This window comes from Panthera pardus, unplaced genomic scaffold, assembly GCF_024362965.1.
Source record: "Panthera pardus isolate Hobbes unplaced genomic scaffold, ASM2436296v1 HiC_scaffold_329, whole genome shotgun sequence".
Taxonomy (NCBI): Eukaryota; Metazoa; Chordata; class Mammalia; order Carnivora; family Felidae; genus Panthera; species Panthera pardus.
Genome location: NW_026526909.1, coordinates 136,221 through 161,682, shown reverse-complemented (window position 1 = coordinate 161,682; position 25,462 = coordinate 136,221). Strand labels below are relative to the sequence as shown.

Sequence of the window (25,462 nt, the reverse complement as noted above, 5' to 3'; positions counted from 1 at the left end):
ACAATTCCTCCCCCGTCCCTGTGCTGCCGGGCCTGGTCGCAGAATCAGTACTCATGAGAACTCGGGGCTTCCACAAAGTTCGTTTTATGTCCGTGACATTTAGGAAAGCAACAGCCTATGACACCCTATAAAGCTCAGGTCTGCTCGGGATCCAGTCACAGATCACTTTTGGGGGAGAGCCGTAAACGCCACGCTTGCATGTTCGCTCTCTGTGACATGCTGAAAAGTAGCTCTGTGCCTTAAGAGAACTCGCGCAACAGAAACGCAGCTGTGAGAGGAGGGGCTTCTCCCGTATTTTTCCTTTTGTAAGTTATGTCCTTGCCCTCCTTGGGAAAGGAGCACAGCCCACTCTTGAAAAGTGAACAACCAATCTGTGTGACCACCAGTGGCTTCCACTTTGCATAAGAACGTGCTGAGCCTGTGTGCAGGGAACAGACTTTGAATGTTACAGAAAAGAAGGGAAAGAAAAAGGATGGCGGGTGATGAGGTGAAGAAAGGCAAAAGAAATGTAGATGCAATTCAATTTCCTTACACCTTGCAGCCCACTGGTCAATAGCTGACACAGGACCGCCTCAAGGAACTCACAACTGCCTTAATGTTAACGCTCTGCTGGACGCAAAAACCAACCTCAGCTTGAGGCTAACCAGACCTCCAGGGTCCTGTAAGCCTTCAGGAACATATGGAACTCCTGACGGAAACTTCATTTGGCTCTATGCCCCCATCCTCCCCCACCCCCAAATTAAAACTTTATAACCAGTCACACCTCACAATCCCAGTGCAGCTCTTCCTGTCCCCCTGTCCTGTCCTCATGCTTTTTATAAACACCTTTTTGCACCGAGAACGTCTCACGAAGTCTTTGTTTTTTGGTTTTTTTTTTTTTTTTTTTTTTAGTTTATTTATTTTGAGAGAAATACAGGGAGAGAGAGAGAGAGAAAATCCCCAACAGTCTCCCTGCTGTCAGCACAAAGCCTGACTCTGAGCTCAGTCTCACAAACCTGTGAGATCAGGACCTGAGCCAAGAGCAAGAGTCAGATGCTGAAGCCACAGAGCCACCCAGGTGCCCCGAGAATTCTTTCCGAGCCTTTCACTCCCGGCGCACCTCATATCGGCAGGTACCTAACCTAACACTTCACGGTGGAAAAGTAGCACTTGGCCTCACCACCTAAGACTCACGACCTGCAGCAGTTATACAGAATTGATTCCATCCCGCAGATCTAACTACCGCTGACGTGATGAGCCAGACACCTGACATGGGTTGTCTGTCGCCGGGGTACCGGGGTACCGACTCACCGCGAACTTAGAGGCTTAAAAGGACACACGTTTGTTACCTGACAGTTCTGTGGGTGAAAAGTCCCAAAAAGGATCTCACCAGACTCAGATGGAGATGTCAACAGGGCCACCGCCCCTTCTGGAGGCTCAGGGAGACTGAGCAATTTAATCCAGGGAAACCTCACTACAGTGCAGTCGGGAGGTTTTGGCAAGGGAGCGCCTGTGTCCTACCCGCCCTGGTTTCCTCTGTCTCCATGTTCCGCACCACCAGCTACAGCAGGGAGACATCTCCTCCTCTGCCTCCTCCAGGTTGAAGGCACCCCTGTAATTCCAGGGGGCCGCCCGGATATTCCAGGACGATCTCCCCATCTCAGGGTCCTTGACCTAAGCACCTTCGCAGAGGCCCCTTTGCTGTGTGATGGATCATTTTCACAGGATCCGGGATGAGGCTGGGGACCTCCCAGGCAGGGGGCATCATTCCGCGGACCACCACACTATTGACTCAGGTGACAACTAATGTCGGACGCCCGCCCCCACCCCCAAGTCTCTTCTAATTTCAGCAGTCTAGTAAAAGTCAAGCACACGTCAAGGCCCAAGGGAGACAAAGGCAAATCAGAAACCAGAACGCGAGGGACAGGACCAGGAAATTGCCCCAGGACTAGTCTCTTCCGAGTAGGTGCTGCTTGGTTTTCCAGACCTGGCTTTTCCCCACGGAAGGGGGACTTTGCTGGCGGAAATCTCCTCCAAGGGGAAGCGCGCAGGGGGGGAGGAAGGGACGGCAGAGGCAGCGTGGGGCGCCCGGGCCCCCACTAACCCCTGCTGTGACCTCTGGCAGTGGGGGGAGGGTCTAAGTGAGCTCAAGGCAGGTTTCCGTGGACCCGCCCCCGCCTCAACCCCGGGATCCTGGTGCGCCCCCCCGGGCGTCCACCAGGGGGCGCCGCGGCCCCGCCCCGCCCCGCCCCGCGAACGCACCTGTAAAGCAGCAGGCACGAGGCAGTTCTCAAACGACAGGTGTGGGTTCGCGCGCCCCAAGCTGCCAGACGTTCGGTAGCCCCGCGCCGGTGTCCAGCCCTGGTGCGGGGGGACTGGCTTGGCGGCTGAGCCCCTCAGGTGGAGCCATCGCACTGTGTCTCCTTCAAACCGGGCTCTGTGCAGAGAGAGAGAGAGAGAGACAGCGAGCGAGAGAGGTGTGTGGGCGCTTCTCCGGCTGGGGGACGTCCTCCCTCGTGTTCCTCTCAGGCGGGCGCAGTCGGCCGGGTGCTGACCGCCGCGTGGGCGCCACGACGGGCGCAGGGGGCGATGCGGGAGCTGCATGGAGAGGGAAGACGAACGGGAAGCAAATCAGTGTGGAGGGGAGAAGACGGAGGAGACCCGCAAGGAGAGGAAGGAGGCGGGGGGCGGGAGGAAGAGGAGAAGCCTCAGCGCTGAGATCCCGGCGGGAGGGGAACTGGGGGCAGGGAGACCGCGTGCGCGTGGAGCCCGGTGGCGCGGGGAGGGGCGGAGAGTGAGGCGGGGCCGTTGCGTGCTGACCGGGGCGTGGCCTTATGTAAATGAGGCCGCGGTGGGCGCGGTAGGATTCCAGCGGGCGGTAGAATTCCCCCGGCTGTGGAAGCGCCCGAGCTGTGGCTCGGCTTGTCTGAGGACGACGTGTGTGGGGTGAGGATGGTTGAGACGGGAGTGGGTGCGGAGGGTTTTGGGGTGCGGGGAGGCCAGTGACCGTGTGTGTACAGTGTGGTGCGTGTGAGGCTGGGTTGGGGCGGAGGGGGAGGAAGTCATACTTACCTGGCAGGGGAGACACCATGATCAGGAAGGTGGTTTTCCCAGGGCGAGGCTTGCCCATTGCACTGCGGGCGTGCTGACCCCTGCGATTTCCCCAAATGTGGGAAACTCGACTGCATAATTTGTGGTAGTGGGGGACTGCGTTCGCGCTCTCCCCTGGTCAGCGGTCTTTCAAAGACAGATGTGTCTGAGTGCTTCGTTGCCTTGTTCTCTTTTCTTTTCTTACCTTAGAGTGTGTTTTGCACAGCGGAGTAGAGTAAATTGCTGCTCTTTTCGGCCATTCTTTGCTTGTGCTAGCTTTCGTATTCGTCTCGTGTGTGGTTGGTTGTCCCTCAGGTTTGGCGGTGGGAGCAATGTCCCTTGGGGAGTTCGAACTGTTCCCAAGTAATTCTCATTCCTGTCCCCCTGATCCTGATACAAAGGCTTTTGAGGGTTTTGCTTTTTAAAAAACGGCGGGGGGGCTCTGAGCTCTCGCCACACCTGAGGCACCAGGACTGGAAGTGGGAGCTCAGGACCTGACCTGAGCTGGGTTATGAGCTTGAGCCCAAGTCAGATGCTTCACCGACGGAGCCTCCTAGGCGCCCCACGGGTTCGCATTTCTTAGTGATGGCCTCAGTGCTTTCTCTGCAGGAGGGGAGGGAAGTGGGGCTGCAGTGGTCAACCATTGCCTGACCTCCCCATTTCCTGCCAGCAAGTACAAGGGAGCTCACAGGGGCCTAAGGCCAGTGCTACTCAGAGGTGTCTTTGGGGAAAAAAAAGAAAAAAGAAAATCACTCCAGGGCTGCCTGGGTAGCTGAGTGGTTGAGCGTCCAACTTTGGCCCAGGTCATGATCTCAGGGTTCCTGAGTTTAAGACCCACCTCCTGCTCTGGGCTGACAGCTCTGAGCCTGGAGCCTGCTTTGCATCATGTGTCTCCCTCTCTGCACTGCGCACACTCTCTCTTTCAAAAAATAAATAAGAACCATTAAAAAAAAAAAGAAAAGAAAAAGAAAAACACTCTGAAAGGAGGGGATTATATGGAAAAGACAAAAAGAATCACAGGGGGATTTGGTTGGGTTCCCACAGCGTCCCCGTGGGTTGGGGGAAAGGGGACTCTCACACAACAGGAACTCAGGAAACATGCACACAGGGATTGGAGCATATGGAAGGCATTTCACACATCTGTAAACATTTTGCCTAACGTGGAAATCGTGGTATGTGCTTGGCCGTCATAAGGTGCCTGAATCAGGAAATCTGGAGGTACTCTCCCTGAGGAAAGGATGGGGCAACTACCTTTGTTCTTGCAGAGCCATTCTGAGCCCTGAGAGAATCTTACATGTTGACTGACATTCCTCAAGATTAACGCAGAGACCCTACACTTTTAAGTTGGTTGGGTTTCCCGTGTGTGGCCAGAGGTCCCCTGGCGGACAACAGTTGACACGCGGAGTACAGAAGTAGGCCAAGAAACAGAATATTCCCTGGATATACCACATTACTTACCGCCCTCACTAGTCTCACTGAACATGGGAGTGGGCATTTGAATACCTGGTATTCAACAAGGTTTATGGAAAAAAAAAAATGGACAGTTTGGGTTAATAGTTTAAATTGTTGTGTCCACACTGAATTCCATGGGCAGTGAAGAAAGTTTTCTAGGTTCTGAGTGTGGAAATGAGGGGCTAAAGGATAAAAACCAATTCTACGACTCAATGTTACTTTGGTAACTTAGTATCTTTCACACTTGACACAGTTTTCTTTCATTTTGTCTGACGCCCTGCTCCCGTGAGTAAGTCTAAATGTATTTGTACAAGAAAGTTGCTATCAATACAAAATATAAAATCCATACCATTGCGTTTGGCCCTGCTTATTCCTAACGGTATTTTAGGCTGGTTTCTAACTGCTTGTAGCCATGTTATGGCTCCCTCTGAAGGCAGCCCATTCTAGCCACAGGCACACTTCTCCTCGGCCCCACCTCTAGTCTAGGTTAAGCAGACCCTCTGAGCTGGCTCCCTCACTGGGGGAAGGATGTAGGTTAAGCAGGTAATAAAGGGAAATGGACAGAGGATGCTTAAACCAGGCATTGTCATGAGTGGGATGGACAATGTGGGAGGACCATGGCATTGCTAAAGTAACATGCCTGGCGATATCTCTCGCTCTCTCTCTCTCTCTCTCTCTCTCTCTCTCTCTCTCTGCAGACTTGCACTGCCCAATGAGCAATGCTGGGAGAAACCATTGTATCTCTTCTCGGAGGAAGAAAATTGGATTCCTGCTGATTTATAAGCTCAGCCTAAAAACTCCACCCAGACAATTTGGACAGAAGAACAGGAACTGGGTTCCTTGCAGTTGCTCAGTTCCTTCAGTGACGCTGGCCTGGAGAGAAAGAAAGGTACCCCCAGTCAACTTTCCGCATAAACATCGACTGAGGAACCTCTTGCAAACACACTGTAGGGAGAGTCCTTACCTACCACATGCCTGTAAGTGGCAGGGATCTCGTGTGAGCAGAACCCTGTAGGGACTCAAACATATGCCCGTGGATTTATGTAGCTTAGTTTCCTGGAAACTGTCGCATCAGTTATGTGAGTATCAGCCTAGCAGATGACTTCTACCAGGTTCATCGACTTCAACCAGATTCATTGGGTACAAGTGACGACTTCACACAGCACTGAGAGAGCACGTATGTTAACTCGGGGCCAGAACACGTCCTAAGGTGGGAAGAAGTTTCTTGCAGTTAGTGTTGGTTGTCCGAGATTTCTTGTTGCTTTGCTTGTGCCTCACACAGTTAATTTTATCCTCGAAAATGTACATCAAACTTGATACCAGAGAAGATTTGTGGTTTGGTGGGTCTGATTTGGCAATGCAGTATTTTATGTGTGTCCTTTTCAGATGGATGTGCTCTGATGCAATTCTCTGACTGTTCTTAAAACACTCATCATGGCCAAGATAAACAGGGATACTCTGTGAGCAAAGCGACTGGTGGATCATGGATTAAATACGTAGTGGCCTTTATGGCCACATTTCTTGCTGACACGTCTTCCAAAATCACGTATTGTTCTTTTTGCGCGTGCCCATTTGTGACTCCCAAAGCCCAGAGCCACCTTTCCCTGCTACCTTGTGGTCCTTGTCCTCAGTTCCCTACAAGTTCAGGATGATGACAGCTCTCATTAAATCCCACACAGGAGAAAGCCCATATATCGTAACTCTCTATCCCTTAGTAAATGTTAATTTCCCATATTAGGAAAGGAGCAGAGATAAGAGAATATCAAGTACAGTGAGCACTCTTACCTTGAGGAGGTACATCGACCTTGGGGAAATCTGCCACACCACGATTGAAAAATTGTTCCCTGTCTCCCCTGGCATAATCTTAGGAGAAACGTAACCTTAGGAGAAATTTCGGATTTCTCTTCAGCCAAATCAGCAGAAACGTACATCCCATGAAACAGGTGGGGGTTTATATAATCATTGCAGCCCGAAAGATCACACCCCACGGTCTCAGTAAGAGAGTGGTAGAAAGAACCACCATGACAGGATTCGGGCTGTGGTTGGTTGATGGCGGGGAGGCTGGAAGGAAGCAGGGTCTGCTCTACCTCGAACACTGGTAGTCTGCACTGGCCCTTCTTGACTGCGGTGAGAGTCAGCAGTCATTTCCTTACAAAAAGAGGAGGGTGTTTGGGGTGTTGTAGTTTGCACGGTGACCTGGTGTTTGTGGGGCCTGCTTGGAATAATCAGGTAGTCTTGTTGTGTCCCATTGTCTCAGGGTTCAGAGTCTCTTTGAGGTTGAGATCCTGTATCTGAGACTGTTTATTCCCAGCATGAGAACAAAACAGCCAGGCCGGGATGTCAGCAGGGCCATTCAGGGCATCAGAGGCTGGCCTTGTTCTTTCTCCCTGGAAATCCCTAACCTAGAGGTCAAGAAAGAGAGCACTCTGGGCTCACAAGCTGTAGGAGCGAGCCTGGCTGAGTTACAGTGTGACTTTGCCTGAGTGTCTTGAATTTTCTTTTCTGTGGCTCAGTGTCTCATTTCAAAATGGGGCCAATGGGAGTTTCTCCTACACGAGTCGTCCCCGGTGTTACAGCAGAGGTGCCGGTGAAGCACTGAGCCCAGTGCCTGGCAGGGAGTAAATACTCAGCACGTATTAGCTCTGCTCGGTCCTCTGCTGTCAGCATTTTTACCATCTGCCTCATTCTTTGTTTTGTTTTGTTTTCCAAATATACTTTATTGTCAAGTTAGCTAACATACAGTGTAAACAGTGTGCTCTGGGCTTCGGGACTGGATTCCCATGATTCATCGCTTAACATACAACACCAGTGCTCAACCCAACAAGTGCCCTCCTCAGTGCTCATCACGAAATTTCCCCTCTCCCTGACTCCCACCATCAACCCTCAGTTGTTCTCTGTATTTAAGAGTCTCTTATGGTTTGCCTCCCTGACTGTTTGAAACTATGTTTTCCCCTTCCCTTCCCCCATGGTCTTCTGTTAAGTTTCTTCAGTTCCACATGTGAGTGAAAACATACGGTATCTGTCTTTCTGTGACACTTATTTCACTTAACGTCCACATTGTTGCAAATGGCAGGATTTCGTTCTTTCTCATTGTCAAGTAGTGTTCCATTGTATACATAACCCACATCTTCTCTATCCGTTCGTCAGTGGATGGACGGATTTAGGCTCTTTCCATAAGTTGGCTATTATTGAAAGCACTGCTGTAAACATTGGGGTATACGTGGCCCTCTGCATCAGCACTCCTGTATCCTTTGGATAAATGCCTAGTAGTGCTCTTGCTGGGTCATAGGGTAGTTCTATTTTTATCTTTTTGAGGAACCTCCACACTGTTTGCCAGAACGGCTGCACCGGTTTGCATTCCTACCAACACTGCAAGAGGGGGTCCCGATTCTCCACATCCTCGCCAGCATCTGTTGTTTACTGAGTTGTTCATTTTAGCCACTCTGACTGGCGTGAGGTGGTATCTCAGTGTGGTTTTGATTTGTATTTCCCTGATGATGAGCAATGTGGAGCATCTTTTCATGTGTCTGTTAGCCACCTGGATGTCTTCTTTGGAAAAGTGTCTATTCGTGTCTTCTGCCCATTTCCTCACTGGATTTTTTGTTTTTTGGGGTGTTGCGTTTGGTAAGTTCTTTATAGATTTTGGATACCAGCCCCGTTATCCGATCTATCATTTGCAAATATCTTCTCCCACTTCATCGGTAGCCTTTCAGTTTTGATGATTGTTTCCTTTGCAGTGCAGAAGCGTTTCATCTTGATGAGGTCCCAATAGTTCATTTCTGCCTGTATTTCCCTTGCCTTTGGAGATGTGTCGAGTAAGAAGAGAGAGGGGGACACAGGATATGAAGTGGGCTCTCTGTGCTAAGTGGGCCCTGTGCTGGCAGTAGATACCCCACCTTGAGGTTTGAACTCACGAACCGTGAGATCATGACCTGAGCTGAAGGTGGACGCTTAACTGGACTGAGCCACCCAGGCACCCCTAGAACTAATAGATTTTCCATAAAAAGGAGAAAACCTCTGATGCTGCATACACCTTCCCCACCACCAAAAGAAGCCAATTTATATCCCAGGGAGAGAAAAATCAGTCTATCGTCTACATGCCCACCAAACCTACAAAGCAAGGCCATATATTTTAAAACCGCAGCAAAAACTCATTGTACAAGCACTTTCTATTCACCTAAGATGTCCATGTACAAAGGCAGTAGAAAAAGAGTACTAAATATGCAACACTCAGGGAGTCCTGATTCCGTCACTAGGAGTCATTTAAAGACGAACTCTGCCCAATAAGAGATGACTGGGGAAGTTTTGACTTTTGTACAACTGATCGTCACTGAATACACTTCATTGTAGATCTGAGACAAAAGTCTGGGAGTGGAACCAGTGGGAGAAATAGGATGTAAATGGCATCCGTTTCACCGGGCGGAAACAATCCTATAAGAAGTGGCAGGTGGAGACAGAAGAGAAAATGGAATAATGTCAGAAGTCTGAGGTTGGGAGATCAGTTAAAACTTAAGTGTTGTTTTCATTTATTTTTGAGAGAGAGAGAGAGACAGAGAGAGAGAGACAGTGTGAGTGTGGGGGCAAGGCAGAGAGAGAGAGAGAGGGAGACAGAATCTGAAGCGGGCTCCAGGCTCTGAGCTGTCAGCACAGAGGCCGATGCGGGGCTCGAATTCACGAACCGTGAGATCATGACTTGAGCTGAAGTCGGACGCTCAACCAGTTGAGCCACCCAGGTGACCCTGTGGTTATTTATTTTTAAGAGAGAGAGCATGCAAGCGGGAGAAGGGCAGACAGAGGGGAGGACGGAGAGTCTGAAGGTGGTTCTGTGCTGACAGCAGAGAGCTCGATGCGGGGCTCAAACTCATGAACCGCTAGGCCATGACCTGAGCCAAAGTTGGACCCTCAACCTGCTGAGCCACCCAGTCACCCTGAGATCGTTTAAATCTTAGAATGGCGATGTGACAAGGTTCACAAGTTAATACAGAACCAAACATGTCCCGCACTTGTGATGCAGTGTTCAGCCCTACATATACAACCTTTCTAAACAACAGGTGCACATTCAGACACACATATGTACTCTTGCCCGTAGGGGAAATATAGCCTAAAAGATACAGAGACTCAGCAGTAAATACCAGAAGAGAACCAAGAACATTTACATCATGATGGTGATGGATTGGAGCCCTGAAGGAAACATAATTCACCAGTCCCCAGTGATTGTCAAAATAAACACTTTAATGATATAGAACGGGGAGGGAGTGTTCTTTTCCACAGCACAATGCCAGCAAATACACATACACAAGGATGATACAACTAGAGTTTTTCCAACATACAAACAGATACGGTTGTGACACACTGCAGGGATCACTAAAAGATGGTAACATTGTAGAGACAGACTTTACAGAGAGCATCTTCGCACATTCTCAGATGTCACACCCAAACAGAAGACCATGAACGATCTGATAGGCCCCCCATAGAAGGCAACCACTGCTGCTCTCACAATGATGGTGATGGCAGACTGGACGCTCTGGGTCTCTGGGTGGGCGGAGCTGGGACACACACAGCATTAACTAGGGAACGCCCGGGGAAAAGGGTTAGCCTGAATTTAATCAGGAGGAAGTGATCAGACACCTTCAGGATGTAGACCATCAAGCCAGACATCTGGCCTGTCCCCTACAGACAAGGAAGCGTCACCACCACCAGAGACAGCCACAGAAAGGTGAGGAGATGTTTGGGGTTCGAAAGGACTACACAATTACGATAGCACAATCTTCTGAGTCCTTTGGAACCCAAGATATCTCTTCTCCTTTTTGTCGTCTTATTTGTGCTGTGGACACTGGCTGTTTGAAGAAAGACAGGCCCGATGTCTTGTTGGATGGTCGAAATTCTGCAGTTGTCTGATCCCTACCTCGTGCTCAGATTCAGGCTAAGCCTCTTCAGCAAGAACGCTGCGTAGTTAATGCTGTCTGCTCCTGGCACAGCCCAGCCGGTGGCCCAGAATGTCCAGTTTGACATGGGGTCTATTGCCACGTTGCTCCAGCCTCCGCTTATCCGCAGGATGGAATGGAGAGGAGCCAGACCGAAGGTGTCTCACAAGGGCGTGTGGTCTGGGCATTGGTTGCCTCGGCGACTTATCACGACTGGAGTCAGAAGAGCGAGAGTTCCTCTCATCAAACCAGACTTTTGGAGTAAAAATCCCAGAGAGTGGCTTGTGATCGAGATGTCGATTCTCAGCAAAGGATCCCTCGCATGTTCTGTTTGGGCTTTAGCTTGATTTGCTGCTTTAGAGTTCTTTTCAGCAAGTGGAGAATGATGGGGTTTTATGATGGGGTTTCGTTTCAATGAGGAGTATCTTTTCTTAGTTCCTGGAGTCCTTGGTATCTGAGACAGAGAGTGAGAGAGAGAGAGGAATCAAATGTGAGTTTTGTTCAGGTCCTGCTGACGGCTGAGCCTGGAGGGATGGCTCCGTGGTGACAGAGGCCAGGGGCGAGCTGAGCCCCCGTGCAGAGAAGGAGCTGAAGGGGGGTCTGCAGGCAGGCTGAGGGGGAGAGTGAGAGCCACAAGTCTGAAGCAATAGCCCCCTCAATTGCATCCAGCCTACACTGTAGGATGCAGGGACCCCTGTGCTCCCCGCAGCAGGCACCTGGTGGCATCCCAGCTCAAGGCTGCCCTGAGCTGTTGCCAGGTCCCGACCATCCCTCCCTCAGCAGCCACCTCACCCTGGAACCCCCTTCATCAGAAGCAAAGTGATGGCTTTCTCATGTCTCCCACGGAGGGATGTGCTTAGCCCCCGACACACACGTTCAGAAACAGACTGCTGAAGGAAGGAGGGGGCCCTCTACAGACAAACACACCCCTTCTCACCCTGCCCTGGTCTTCTGAAGGGGGAGGCCAGGCTATGGAACGAGCCCCAGGATGTGAGATGCAACAGGGGCCTCAGACTATGTCCCAGTTCAGTCCTGCCGTGTGCAGATGAGGAACCGTGGGCCAAGGGGCTGATAAGGACCACCTGTAGCCGTGTGACCTGTGCCTGACACCCTGGAACTGAAACCCAGGCTTCGGGCCCTTCCCATCCATGTGGGGGTCGGGAGACGAAAGCCTCCGATACGGGGGTGCGGGTAGGCAGTAGACGCTGTTGGCCGCTTGGCTGGACGGAATTAAGGCTTTGCACAGAAATCCTGCCCCAAAGGGGCTGAAAAGAACCCCAAAGGGAGAAACTCCAAGGGGAATGACGAAAAGAGCGGGGAGTGTACCCAGGGCCTCACCCCTTTTTGCTCAGGGACCCCAACAGCCCCTGCAGGGCACCTCACGCCAGGATACACCTGAGGGAACGTCTAGGAATATTCTCAGTGGAGACACTCGGAACTCCGCAGAGAAAACGGAAGAGCCTTCCTTTTAGTCGTCTAGGTTCTCCTCGCACGTTTCCCAAACTGTCCCTGAGGAGAGAGTCTCTCGGTGTTGACACTTATGTAAACGAGGGCCTGCAAAGGGCAGAGGCAGACCTAAGCTTCTTTACTGAGGTTTTATATGAGGAGAAAATTTGATTAAAACATTTCCTTTCCATCTGCAGTGCACCTGTCAGGAGGCTGGGAAACGCATTTAGTGAAGAGTCAACCGTGATTTTCATTGCACGAGGAGGAAAAAGAGCCCTGAATTCCATTACTGGTAATCAGGGAAGGGAGTGTTGTTCTTACACTGGGTTTCTAGGCAACATTTCTTTCTTACTGCATCCTATAGTATAAAAATTGTGAGACACTTGGATCCAGAAGAGGGAGTATTCATCGAATTCATTCATGTGTCTTTGTCCTCTTCTTTCTCTGGGCTCTATTGAGGGAGGAATGTCAACTCCATCAGGGGCTGATACTCAGCTTGTCCACAAAATGAGTGACACACACACGGGATCCTTCTATATGGCTTATGAACATCCTATAGATCCACAGTCCTTCTGATTCCTAGGTGCATACCAGCAGAGCTTTAAAACATCTCCCGTTACCCACACCCCAGCCCAGAATGTTGAAATCAAAATCTCAAGGTATTGGGTGGCGGCATTCACGTGAGTTCAAAGCTCAGTCAGTGTTTCTTTCACGACAGCGTGATTTAGAACTATTAGCTAAGCTACTCTGTTTCAGACCACGGTGGGTGTTCTTGTCCTCATCTCTGCCACCATGACGATACCGGCCCTCAAGATTTTGGTCTTCCTTCGGACACCCTCCCATGAATCCCCGTTCTCAGCTGGACTTGTATGAGGCACAGATTGTCTCGTGTTCCCCTGGATCTCGCGGGGACTTCACACAGCTGCCCAAAGTTAATTCAGTCAATGCTCGCGAATGTGCTCTGGCCGGAGACTCAACTCAGTTCCTTTCGGTGGATCCTTTTATGAACCAGCTGAGCATGTAAACACGGTAACGGCAGTGAAAAGGGAAGACAGGTGGATGCCTGAACATCTCATGTCTGTGCAGGTTGGAAACCTGGCCTCTGCATCTGTGTTTGGCCAGTGTCCCTGTAGAGTGCCATGTCTGTGTCCACCTGATGCCAGCTCTCTTGAGGTCCCAAGGTATGGACACTGAGTCCTGGAAACCCCAAAACACATTATCACAGGCCTGCTCACCTGGGGCTGAGGACAAACCTGACCCCAGGCAGGCCGTGTGGCAGTCCCAGAGGTGACCCATGTGGTCGTGTAGTTTTTGTCGGGGTGCTCTTTCTCCTCAGTTTTAACACTTCTTATTCACATGGAGAAGCTGAGGGGTAAGTGTCGTCCTAGGTCGTGTTCCCGGAAACACCCCAGAGGAGAAGCCATGTGCAAGAGACATTAAGACGATGTTCTTGATGGGGCATCTAGGTGGTTCAGTCGGTTAAGCATCTGACTCTTGGTTTTGGCTCAGGCCACGAGCCCACAGTTTGAGGGTTCAAGCCCTGCATCTGGCTCTGTGCTGTCAGTTCAGAGCCTGGAGCCTGCTTGGGATTCCCTCCCACTCTCATTGCCCCTCCCCGACTCGTGCTGTCCCTGTCTCTCTCAAAATAAATAACTTTAAAACAAAAATTAAGAAAAAAAAAAAAAAGACAATGCTCTGGGAGAAAGAGGTCATGGAGCTGGGGAAGCAAGGAAGGAAGTCAAAGAAGTCACGAAAGTGGGTGCCTTGTGCCAAAGTGCCATGTGTTTCGTGACACGTGTAAATGATGCTGGTCTGCTGAGGGGGGCCATGGGGCCTAATTCTCCGCGGCCGTGAGGGCATGGGAGAGGGAATCCCAGGACAGCCCCCGTGGGGACACAGCACAGCTCACATGGCACAGCTGATGGAGATGGGAGGGCCCCCAAGGTGGCAGTCCCCTGTGGCAAACAGAGGCAGGACCAGACAGAGGCAGGACCAGGCAGAGGCAGCGGCAGCTGGGGGAGGGACCAAAGGAGGAAGAGAAAAACAGTTTGGGGTGTGGGCGGAGCTATAATCTAACAGAGCAACAGGAATCCATACCCCAAGAGCCACGGACGCCATTACCTCTGTGCCCTAAGCTTGAAGGCCACGGAATCTGCACGCGAGTCTGCCCTCGCCGAACTGCACTTTTCTCTTGATCATCTTCTGTTTCATCACCACCAGGGCATTAAGGTGGCCAAAGACTTGACCTGCACACTGGTTGGCCACCGAGCCCTCAGCAGCGTCACCCTCCAGCTTGGGAGGGTTCTTCACACCCATGGAAGCTTCCAAACCCTGCTCTGAAAATAAAAGCACATCAACAGGATACACTGTTAGTCATGATCTTCCTGTGACCAAATCCTCTACCTACGCTGACATCGAATAAGGACGGTGGGCAGGACGAGAAAGGCCATCGGGAAGTTCACGTGTGAGGGGCGCCGAGGGACACGCTTTGATCACAGCCTCTGTTGTTGACCTCTCTCACGCTACCCTGTAAGGATAAGAGCACGAGGAGGGCAACATGCCCCCAGCGCCAAAAGTGAAATTGAGAAAAGTAGAATTGGTCAAAACACACAGTTCTGACAAAGAACAGACAAAGGCCAGGAGATGGTGCTCAAAAGAGACTGTCCTATTCAAGGGAGGAGTCAAAGTTGAAGGCAAGCCTTTTGAGAGTCACCAGGAAACCAAAGCTGGGGAATTTACAGAACACACCCCAATATTTGATATATTTCATATATGTACACTATGCAGAGCATACACACCGAATATATGTAATGTGTGTGACATAAGACATAAATATGTGTGTCTATAAGCACATTCTTATCTAATTGAGTAAATGGGCAGTTAAGGGTTGGGGGACATCGAGCATAAAGTTCTAAACACTCTTCGGTCAGTTGCAAGTGGAAAATATAGACAAATTTGAGAAGGATGAGAAGAGTTGTGGCAAGAAACAGGTGACCTTTTAAGCACCAGGGAAGAATTACAGGGCAGATCAGGCTGAGAATCAAACAGAGTAAAACCACCTGCCCCAGAGTGATAGTTTGTCTTCCCCCAAATTCATCTGTGGAAACCCAATTCGCAATGTGATGCTGGGTGGGGTGGGCCTATGGGAGGCAGATCCCCCCAAGAAAGGGATCTGTGCCCTATGAAAGTGACCCCACAGAGCTCCCTCACCCCTCCACCCTGTGAGGACAGAGCAAGAAGGCGGCCACACATCACCAGGAAGGAGGTACCACCAGGTGCCCAATGTGCCACTGTTTGATTTTGGTTCTACTCAGCCTCCAGAACGGGAGACACAAATCTCTGCTCTAAGTCACCTGGTCTATGGCAGTTTTGTTATCACAGCCTGAATGGACTAAGAAACCCTCCTTGGACAAAAGTCTGGCATGGAGCCATGTTTCCTGCTGAGGCCTGTGTGGAAGGTGAGCCACAGAGAGGGACTGAGCCAGCAGGAGAGTCTGGGCCGGGACCACGGGAGTCAGGGAGAAGTGGCAGAGAGGCAAGAGGGAGAAGACAGTAAGAACCAACTGTCCTCAGCCAACTGTCAGGGCTGTGCTTCCCTGAACTCCCACTGAGGCGTCCTCTGGAGCATCTCCACGGGGCGACAGGGCTGCGCCCTCGTCACCTCACTTGGGACCTGTGTCTCCTCTTTTCACAGATGAAGTCGGCGCCTGAAGGAGGAGACCCAGGCTCCAGGAGGGGACACCAAGGGTGGGACGGTAAAGACGACACAACCCAGGGGAATGCTGAAACGCTCGGTCTTCATGAAATCTGAGCTGACGCGGATCCTGATGACAAAGAAGCTGGGGACGTGCTCGTGGAGATGAGGGGGGACAAGAGGAACTAGATGAAGTGTTGGAGAACGGAGTGTGCACTTTAGGAAAATGGCCCCTCATAGTTGCAGGGAAGGGAAACCAGGCAAATGCATGGGAAACTGTCGTGGGGCCAGTATTTCCACTGTTACTGTGAGCGCCTAACAGGGAATATTGGCTGCCTGATGGATGTTGAAGGAGAGAAAACACTGGCCCACAAGCCTTGCTGAGAGAGTCCGGGAAGATGGGGTCCAGCGAAAGCGGAGCCAGTTAAGAACAGCTCTAGCACACGTGAAACAATGCCACGGAACCATTTTCCAAGTGTTCAGACACCACAAAGACACAAGAATTACGCATTACAGATTCACCGATGTTCTCAAGCCATTTTGCTCACTCGGGCCCCTGGAAATTATGTAGCTTCATGCTCCCAGCATTGATGGGATGGAGATCCCATTTTCAATGGTTTCAGATGAAGGGTCCGAGGGGGACATACATGAGATGATGAATAACTTGGTCAGTAAACAGCCAGGAGGCTGCAACCCCGGCACCTGGGCAGACAGAGCTGACCCTCAGCCCCAAGCTCTTTGGAGCTGGAGCGTTGTGAGTTTGGAGCTGGGCAAAGCATGCCTGCAAGAGGCCCCATTGCTGCCCCCGCCCACAACCCTGTGACTAGAGCTTCCTACTCCCCCCGCACCTCTCACCTTGGAAGAGCGGCCGTTGGCTCCCAGAAACCATCGTGGCTGCCAGTCTCCTGATGGCGGGGGAGGGGCGGAGCCTGGCTCTGCGGTCACCACAAGCCAACTGCTGGTCCGGCTGCCCTGGCACAGAATTGGCCACCTGGGTATTGGACTGTGGCGGTGCTTGTGAAGCTTGCACCTCCGGCCTTGGGAAAGTCAAGTTTCCACTTGATGGCCCTTGGGGACCGGGCACCTGCATCGGGGCTGAAGCAAGAAGACACTTCAATGGACAAACCCCAGTTTTCTTAGCACTGCCAGAACTTCCATTTGTGATGTCCTCCCGCCCCGTCCCCCACTGTCTGTGAGACCAGCCAGTGAGCAGGTACAAAGGCAGACATCATGGAGACGAAGGCGATGTCACCGTTGTGTCTATGCCTGGGCATGCTGAGATGGCAAGTATCCAGGATGCAAAGTCCCTGAAGGGAAGGTCACCCCCTGGAGTCCAGACGGCTTTGCATGGGAGGCGAGCTCATGCCTATTATTCTGCAGTAGTACCCTTCGTCCTACAGCCTAGGGAGAAGGTTCTAGAGAGGCCTCAGGGCAGAACGAGAAAGAATTGCTGATATGTGCCCCAAAAGAAAAAAGAAGAGGGGGAGAATTTGGCCTCAAGGCTTCAGATGCCTGTTTCTCCCTGGCTGGTCCCAGTGCAGGGAGGCTGGGGCAGGGCAGCCCTCCTGGGGCGACCCTGCGGCAATCACAGCCCACACACACTGTTCCCACGTTCCCACCAGAACCTGCACCGGGGACGGGCTGTGCATAATGGAGAGGCGGCCTTCATTCATCTCCGCCCATCCTCATAGCCTCTCATGACCCAGGCTTAATGCAAGGCCATGTCACACACATCACCCTCCTGAGACGCGTCTTAACCTGTCCCATCCCTGCCCCCATGGAAACCCAGACCTGGCTGTCAGTGTCTCTGACACAGAGCTCTGCAGGGTTACCGGCGTGCCAGGCAGCCAAGTGAAGAGCCACCATGGGACCCCTAGTGAGAACACAAATCGTCTGGGACCTCTCAGCTCTGATTGTTTTCATGGAGCGTCTCCTGGAGACCTTGAGCTCCTGGAGGGGCTGGATGAGCCCTGGCTCTGCTCACACCACAAAGTGCACTGACAGGGTAGGAGCTGGCACTCCTGCAGGGTCAAAGGGGTCGTTGGGGCGTGGAGCAACTGTTCTCTTTGCATTTACGACTGTTTCAGATCATTTGGGTAGAACTGGGTGCTCTGGTACACAGGGAGGCGGGCGCCCCAGGAGAAACAACTAGCAGCTCAGCAACGATTTAACAGATGCAGCCAATGTGGAGCTGACCACAAACCTGGGTGGAAAGCCAGGGAGTTTGTAGGAAGCCACACAAGAAATACAATTGGAAGCAGAATTGCACAAGTAGCAGAGGTCTCCTTTTGGAACAAAACAAAATCAGGAAAAAACAAAGGAGGACTGTCACCCAGCTGTCTCCGGGTAAGACAGCGGTGGCTGAGATTCTGAACCCTTTTTTCCATTTTCTCCATTTCTCCTCTCGAGCCTCACTTGGTACCAATAGCCTGCATGTCGGACGGAGCCGGGGAACTGAGGGCAGCCTGGGACAGAAGGAAGGAAAGGGCTCTGAGCCACAGGATGCCTTTTAAAGAGTGAATCCGAGAGCAGAGTTCAAACTGGTACGAGCCTACAGGGCCTGTTGGCAGGGATGCAACTCTCAGCCGATTCAGGTTGTTGAAGACACAGAGGACAGGCTTCCTGGGGCCCCAGCAGGAACTTCGTGCCCCCCACAAGAACAGGACTCACCATCTACATCCACGCCCAAGAAGACTTCCTCTTTATCAAAGGTGAATGAGGCACTCCTATAAGGCCTATAGGTGTCTGACAGGTCATGGCCAATGCAAGGAGTCAAATGACATTCCCCCACTGAGTCCTGTGGGACTTCATCCTCTGGGGCCACTGGCAGCTCCCTGCAGAGCCTGGTGTTGCTGGGAGGACGAGACATGCAGAAAGAAGGTTTAGTCAACATGCAGTGCCAGCTTGTTTTGAGGGCACGGCGGAGGGAGTGGTCACAGAACACAAGCGGGATCCCCACAAAGGGAAATGAAGCAGTCTGCCTGCAGCTGAGGCCACAGTGTGGGTGCACGCAGGATAGGTGCGGGGGGGGCGGGGGGGGGGCGGGGACGGGCAGGTGCTCAGGGCATGGCCAGAGCGCCAGCTTATGGGGCAGGAGTCGGAACCACCCCAGGGCACAACAGTCATGACCCACAGCACACCAGAAGACGATAAAGCAGCATCAACACTTTGCCATACACTGTGTGGAGATTTACACAAAGCACCAAGAGAACCCCAGGCTAAGGCAGCATTGTAGACTCCTGGATATCTCGTGGGCCCAAGGCTGACGTGTCTAAATACTGAGACGTGAAAACTGCTTTCCTAAAACCATCCTTGCTGTGAATGCCCGCCAATGTAGTAAAGGCAACCGGCAGAGAGAGCTGTGCATCTTACGCAGGACCTAATACGAGGAGAGACCGGGAGAGTGCAAGGCATCCTGGGACTGCTTAGTCCACCTGCGTCAGTGGACTGCAGATACTCCATTTGAGAGGGATTAATAACGGGGCCTATGCAAGTACCACATGACACAGAGGACCTTGCTGAAGGACCACCTTGTGGGTGTTGGAAGGGATGAAATAGGTGCATTTAGCACTTTCTAGATTGGCCTAGATCTGAGATTCCCAGATGTCACCACTGAATTAAAGCCCATGATTCTTCAGAGTTACCTGGGGCATGTCGGGTCCTGGTCTTCTTCATCGCAAAGATCATTATGATTGTCTGCAAGTAAATACAGACCGGCCAGTCACATAAACAGAGCAGCACTTGGACATGAAAATTAAGTGTCCCATGCAACTAGCACACGGGCACTAATGTCCTTAGTTGGGCAGCAGGGCATTGAGGGAAATAATCCAGGAGGCCTCACGAAGTGTCTTGGGAATGTGCCTTGGCTAGCTTTCCTAAAGCATCGGGCAGGATTTCCCTGACCTGGTAGAGCCCCATCTCAACAGTCTGTCTGCAGAGGTCAACCTCTGTTTTACCACAGATTCTGGTGAACGGCTTACCTGCATTCTCAAAACTTACTGCAACCTTCTCTCACTAGCTTCCCTCATGACATACTCTAGGTGGCAGGGTTTTAGGGAATTTCTACAGAGGCCAGACTGATGCACGGAATCTGCAGACCCTCAAATCAAAGGAAATCTTTTGTCCGTGATCCCTTTTGCTACACAGGCACATGGGCCACAAACGGGGTGGGGCCATGCACGGGGTGGGCCCATGCCGGGGCTCAGCTATGCTTCAGGGAAACGTACAAGCAAGCTGACGGTAGAGGTGGTTATGTCCTGACACTCAGACGACGACTTAGGGAAGACAACCAACACAGAGGACACGGACACTGGGGACCAGAGCAGTGAAACCAGGGAAACAACAAACCCAAAGACATGGGTAAGGCTGACATCGTCTTGACAGGCACAAAACTTCAAGGAACATTGTTTGGGATGAAAGTGAGAGGATGGCAGTTGAGGAGAGACATCGTGTGGAAATCAGGAACAAGACAGACTCCTCTGCGTGTGCCTCACAGATGAGTGTGAGTTTGTCACACCCGCGCTGACCCCAATGTCCTGACTTGTGTCAGGGGCCACAGGCATGGCCTGAGATGAGGAACACAGGGCAGGGCCCTGATGCATCTGATGTCTGCGCTTAGAAGTCTATCCTAGAGCCTGACTCAGATCCATAGGTCTACGGGGCTGAAACACCTGGATAACAAATTCCAACACAAGCAGAGTAGGGATACCAAACTATGGGGTCGACCTGGGAGTCCAGTTGGAGCTTTATCACCTTCGCAGTGGAGGACTCACTAGCTACTTCCAGAGCAGGACAGACATCCAGATCCTCATATGAGTTGATGTTGGCCCTCCTGTGTGTCCAGGGGGAATCAGATGGGTCAGGAAGAGCTGAGTAAGTCAAATAGCATTCATCCAGTGAGTCCTGTTGGACATCCTGCTCTGCACTCTCCGGCAGCTCCCTGCCGAGCCTGGTGGGGAGGGGAGATCTGAAGATTAAAACAGGAAAAGTAGACACCACAGCATCTTACTGGTTTTCACGGGAAGCCGAGAAGTGTAGTCATAACGTAGGGGCAACCCCATTATTGACAGGGAAAACTATCCTCCTGTTTCAGGGGCACAGTGTGGATGCTATGGGGGCAGGAGAGGCAGAGAGGGAGAGACAGGGAGACACACACACACACACAGAACAGAGGTGTTCAGGGCACTGGCCACAGAACCAACTTCTGTGCACCAAACTGAACTACTGTGGAATGGATGTCATGACTCACAGCACACATGGAGAATCCTAAACATGAGTTCAACCCTTTTGCATCAATTTTGTTGATATACATTCAGTGGCTAAGTGAACACATGTTAAAAGGCATCATCCACATGGAGAGGTTTGTGTCTTCAAGGACTCTTTCTCTTACTATCGTGACATCATGTGAGGTTTTTTGATTTTTTTGCAGTTATCCATTTGCTACAGCAGATCCTCAAAGAGGTAACACCAGAGAGACAGAAGTAGACACGTCTGTCACTCTGGTATTTCCCAAAGGAGAGATCAGGGCAATACAGAGCACCTCAGGGAGTGACAATTCACCTACTTCAACTGACTGCCGGTTATCGAAATTGAGGGATCATTAAAGGAACTTATCCACATAATACATGAAGACACACGTCATGGCCAAAAAAGACATTCTGAGACTGGAGAATGGATGAAATAGGTAAATTTGGCGGTTTCTGTTTTTCCTTTGAAATGTAGAGTTGAACCACTGAAATAACAACCCATGATTCTTCAGACTTACCTGGCGCATGTCAGGTCTTGGTCTGGTTCCTCCTCTTGATGGGTCTGATTTTCTGCAAATAAATACAGACGGGGCCAGTCACATTAAACAGATCCCTGCTTGCACATTAGTAACCCAGTGTTCGGTGCCACCCGGGGACTCAGCTATGCTCAATGAGAGCACAGGTTGAGTGAGAAGGATATTTCAGGGTGCCTCGGATAGTGTGACGACTGGCTTGATTTCCTGGCCTGAGCCATTGGGAGAAATTTGCTTTCTCCAAGAGATCATCATCACAATTTCCTCTGTTTTGAGTCTGTGCAAACACTTTCAGTTCTCTTTTTCACACAGATTCTGGGGACCTGGCCTCTCTACTTTCTAAAAGGATTACTGCAGTTTTCAGCCTTTCTTGTGAGATACCAGGTTGGTGACGGCTTAGTGGAATTTATACACTGAGATGGAACAGACAGCATGCAAGTACAAACCCTGAAATTAAAATGAGTCTTTGGAGCTACACAGAAACCTTGGCGCAATTCCTGTTGATGAGGGAATGCCAACGCACAGCTCTACTCCTGGAAACACGCAAACGAGCTAACAGTAGAGGCACGTAGGGTGGGTTTTCAGACGAGGCTTAGGAAGACAAGCCAAAGCAAAGAGATAGAGAACGAGGCTAAGAACAGGAAAGCCAAGGTTACATCTTTAACCCTGGACAAGGATTCTGACTGACTGTGGCAGGCATGGATTCTTAAAGGACCTGGCTCAGAGATGAAATGGGGAGCATGAAAGGTGAGAAGAGGCATTGCATCCAAGGTCTGACAGACACCTTCTATGGTCGTGTTGCTGAGGCGAGTTGTATTTGTCATGCCGCCCTTGGGTCCAATGACCTGACAGTGAAGCCCAGGGGACATGGGCATGTCCTGGGAGTAGGAAGGGAGAAGAGTTCCCTGACCCACATGATGTCTGTGCTTGAAACTCCATCCATCCTGGAGCCTGGCTCAGATCCAGATGTGTGTACAGAGCCTGCACACAGGGAGGAGCTCTCTCAGCACAGCACAGGTGTGGGGCACAAAGACCAGGAGATGTACGGGGCAGTCCAGCTGGAGCTTGATCACCCTGACAGCGGAGTACTCACTGGCCATTTCCAGAGCAGAAGAGACTTCCAGTTCCTCAGGGAAGAAGACGGCGGTGCTCCTGTAAGGCCAGTAGGAGTCAGACAGGTCAGGAAGAACCGAATATGTCCAGTAGCGTTCATCCAGAGAGTCCCACGTGATTTCCTCCTCCACCACCTCTAGCAGCTGTCTACGGAGCCTGAGGCGGGAGGAAAACTGAAGATTAACCGAAGAGGGATCTGAAACCGTATGTCCTGTCTGGCTTTGATGGAAGGCAAGAGGCATTTTCACAAAAGCAAAGAGAGTGCCTCATTAATGAGAGAAACAACTCTTCTTTTTGTGCGGGACAAAGTGTGTCTGTCACAGGGGCGGCAGACAGAAAGGACAGTAAGTGCTCTGTACACTGGCCACCTAGCAAGCTGATGAGGAAAGAGCCTGAATTAGCACCGTGCCATCCAGTCCTGACTCAAAACACACAGAGTCACAGGACAGCAGTGGCTCCCTTCCTTCCGTTCAAATGCCCTTGAGTCCTGCATGGAGTGGCCCAGTGCGTGCAGCTTCTGGGGCGGGCTACTGTCTCAGAATTCTCATGCCATGAAGGCCTGTCTCTCTCAATATCACGGCATGATGGCACATTTTCGTCTACGTACATTCTTGCTCTGAAATACGTGCCCACAGGCTAAATCGAACGGGGCAGAAAGTACATTGCCTCTCTCTCTAAAGCTGGGGAGAATGAGTGAGTGCAGGACTCCCTGTGCCTTTAGCTCACCTGGGCCAGCTGACTGTGTGTTACTCAACTTGAGTCGTAATTAAGAAATGGGAGCAATACAAGTACCACAATGAAAACAGAAACCATTGTGAAAGCGGATAATTGGCCATTGACCGAATGGATAACATGGTTCTATCCAGCACTTTCTGCCTTTCCTTGGATCTGAGGTCTGCAGACGCCACCACTGATTTCCCAGCCCCCAAGTATTCAGAATTACCTGGGGGCATCTGACTCTCGCCCTTTCAGCCCCTGGTGACCAATTTGGTTGTCTGCAAATAAATGAAGAGAAAGAGTTCCATTAGGCAGATTCCCCTCCACAAATGCTCACTCCCGTGTGCTGTGTAGCAGAGGACAGAAATAGAAGCACAGTCATAACAGGCAATTGTGAGAGAAATCATTCAGGAGGGATTCAGTAGGGCCCTGGAAAAAATCACCGGGATTGCCTTCTTGAGCCAGCAAATGTCCCTGATAAGACAGGTCATGATCACAGTATCCTAAGACACGTCGACACAACAGAAAACTTATCCCTTTTCCCAGAGATCTTGGGGAAGGACCTGGCTGCTTCCTAGAGCATTGCTGCCACATTCAGGCCTTTTCCATTTGAAACACTGCAGGCCAATGGTTTTCAGGAATCAGCCGTTGAGATTAAACTGACGACTGGAATCTACACCATCAAAGCAGAATAATCTTCAAAGCTGCAAAGCACCAGGGGCCGTTCATGGGGTCGGGAAGTTCCAGGGCCCTGCCTTGCTGCAGAGAAACATACAACGTATGATAGACTTAGTCCTGTCCTGGTTCTCAGCTGACTTGAGACAAGAAGAAAAGGAAGAGACAGACCAGGTAGAGACAGTGAACCTGGATCGTGACATTTCCTATGATATAGAAAAGGCTTCCAACAGCCTTGGGTGGCCATATATCCAGAAACATGGTTCAAGGATGGAAATCAGAGCCTGGCAAGAGAGATAAGAGATTAATCCAAAATTTGGAGGTCTGATAGCCACCTCCTGTGCCAGGGGTAGAGAGGTATAGGAGTCTGGCAGGACCAGCTTGAGAGCAGCGATGGGCGGTGGCTCAGACCTAAAAGTGCCATGGCTTAGACATGAATCGAACAAAGCTCACTGACTCATGGAATGTCTTATTTCAAACTCAATCCTAGAGCCTGGGTGGAAACTGTCTGTGAGTACATGGTCCACTTCTGCGGATTAAATCTCTTGGTCTACACAGGGTGTGTGCAACAAAGATTGTGGACACTACCTGGGGAACCGGGTGGAGTTTCATCCCCTTTGGAATGGGAGCATTCACAGGCTACATCCAGAGCAGAGCCGAATTTCTGTTCATCCGATGGGAACGTGCCATCCTTGCAAGGCTGGTAGCAGTCACGCCCTTCTCGGCCAATGGAAGGAGTCAAAACACATTCATTCAGCATGTCCTGGAGGACTTCCTTCTTTTCAGCTTCCGGAAGCTTCATGCTGTGCCAGGTGGGGCAAGAACGACACAAGAGGAAACCAGGAGGATCAGACACCATGGCTTGCTACCTAGCTGGTGTTGATGGGAGGCAAGGGAGTGGTCGCAGAAAGGAAAGGGACCATAGCCTTGAGAGAGAAAAGGTTATCCTACAAGAGGCAGAGTGTGGCCAGGAAGGGGTGGGAGAGAAGCAACAACAGATAGATCCTCAGTCCACTGGCCACATAACGAGCAATGAGGAATGAGACTCGACCATCCCAGTATGGTACAGTCACGAGACGAAGGACAAATGGGAGTCCATGCCAGGGGCAACCGCCACGTGCCTGAGTCATGTTGAATTTAACATAGACTGATCAAGCAGTTACAGTCTTGAGTCACTGTGCCCTGCAGAAAATTGTGCCCTCCAGGCACTTTTCTATTAATAGTGTCACATGACACCCCAACCTTTTGGTTTTGGTTAGGTAATTCCGTGTTAATTTTGCCAGCTGTCTGTCTCTCAGTTCCTTTGCTGGTTACCTTCCTACCAGGGACCTTTGAGAACTGTGTAGAGATGCGTCTCCTCCTGGTGTTCATTTACAGGACAGAACGGGTATTTTGTGCGTACGGGGAATCCTAAGGCTGCTGAGTTCATCTGGGGCTCCCCCAGACAGCAGCCCCGTGACAGCAGACAACCGAGGGAACAGGGCCATTTGCCGCTGAGGGAATTCAGTCACTACCATCTGCAGCTCTGCTGATCCCTGCATCTGCCACCTGGACTCTTGTGACCTCACCTACTGTTCTTTCTGAGTCCCTATC

At 51.1% G+C, this 25,462-nt stretch overlaps 2 long non-coding RNA genes, 1 other non-coding gene and 1 pseudogene across 3 annotated transcripts; 2 read left to right on the top strand and 2 right to left on the bottom strand.

Annotated features, from left to right (window-relative positions):
* Positions 1–68: 68 nt before the first annotated feature.
* On the bottom strand, positions 69–2,742 carry LOC109261512 (uncharacterized). The gene is made up of 2 exons (XR_002077419.2): positions 2,242–2,742; positions 69–418 (listed from the first exon to the last, which is right to left on the bottom strand). It is a non-coding gene; the product is annotated as an uncharacterized LOC109261512 (long non-coding RNA).
* A 28-nt stretch (positions 2,743–2,770) lies between these two features.
* On the top strand, positions 2,771–12,304 carry LOC109261511 (uncharacterized). Its single transcript, XR_008419047.1, has 2 exons — positions 2,771–2,925; positions 12,089–12,304. It is a non-coding gene; the product is annotated as an uncharacterized LOC109261511 (long non-coding RNA).
* On the top strand, positions 3,044–3,207 carry LOC128774518 (U1 spliceosomal RNA). The gene has a single exon (XR_008419052.1). It is a non-coding gene; the product is annotated as a U1 spliceosomal RNA (small nuclear RNA).
* LOC128774512 (neuroblastoma breakpoint family member 6-like) overlaps positions 9,733–25,462 on the bottom strand; it is a 31,032-nt pseudogene continuing 15,302 nt past the window's right edge.